A 921-nucleotide genomic window follows, 5' to 3' on the forward strand; every position below is an offset into this window, starting at 1 on the left:
AAAAAAAAAAAAAAAAAAGAATGGCCATGGAGATGCTACACATATATATACACACAATAAGAAAAGGGATACAATACAGACCGTCCCAGTCTGTAGATTCTGTAGTGAGGAGGCTCTTGGCAAAGCCATGGATGCGAGAGCGTGCTGCTGCTGCGCACAGCCTCTCCTTGTCTCTTTCCCTCTCGCGCCCCCTCACTATCAACATAATTTTAACGCTAAGAAACTTTCTTACAATATCCTTACAACAACTTCTCTATACCTCTATAAAGTTCTATCGCTACATTGAACGCGGAAACTTTGTTCTTTCTCGAATTATAACAGAAGAGTAACGCCTAAAAACATTTTCGTCTGCGTATCCTTCAGTAATTATTCCCCGTTACCTTTTGTTGCGTTTCGCTTTTTATCCTTGCACTTGGTGCAAGACCATCTTCCTCTAGGATTCCTCGACAATGGCGGTTCCACGCACTCCAAGTGATAACGATTTGAACATGTGTCGCAAGAAATCAACTTTCCACCACTTTTACACGACGCGCATAAATTCTCCGGTCGTATATTTCTAAAATTGTTATAAACGAATTGTTATTTAAATTAATAAAGTTATAATTAAGATAACAAAGTTTTAATGCTACGGAGAGACAACTTACATGTCTTCCTCGCTTTCTTCATCATCTTGATCGTCTTCTTGATCGGCCTCATCGTCGCTGTGTGGCACGCGCTTAGCGCGATTGTGTCGCGTCTCTTTGGTTAATATTGTCTCCTCCTCGATCTCGTCCTCGAATCTCTTCCGCTTTTGAGCTTTCTCTTTCGGTTTTATCTCCGGCGGTCTGCATGCCGTACAAAACCAATCTCCCGGTGGTACAGCCTGTATGTAGGAAATAACAAGAAAATAATAACGATAGTTATTGTGGAAACATAAGTGTA

General features: G+C 41.0%; 1 long non-coding RNA gene across 1 annotated transcript; it reads right to left on the reverse strand.

Moving 5' to 3' along the window:
* Positions 1-64: 64 nt before the first annotated feature.
* On the reverse strand, positions 65-867 carry LOC105462351. The gene is made up of 3 exons (XR_976047.1): positions 645-867; positions 381-556; positions 65-195 (listed from the first exon to the last, which is right to left on the reverse strand). It is a non-coding gene; the product is annotated as an uncharacterized LOC105462351 (long non-coding RNA).
* Positions 868-921: the final 54 nt, after the last annotated feature.

The sequence above is a fragment of the Wasmannia auropunctata genome, unplaced genomic scaffold (assembly GCF_000956235.1).
Source record: "Wasmannia auropunctata unplaced genomic scaffold, wasmannia.A_1.0 LD265296.1, whole genome shotgun sequence".
NCBI classification, from domain to species: Eukaryota; Metazoa; Arthropoda; class Insecta; order Hymenoptera; family Formicidae; genus Wasmannia; species Wasmannia auropunctata.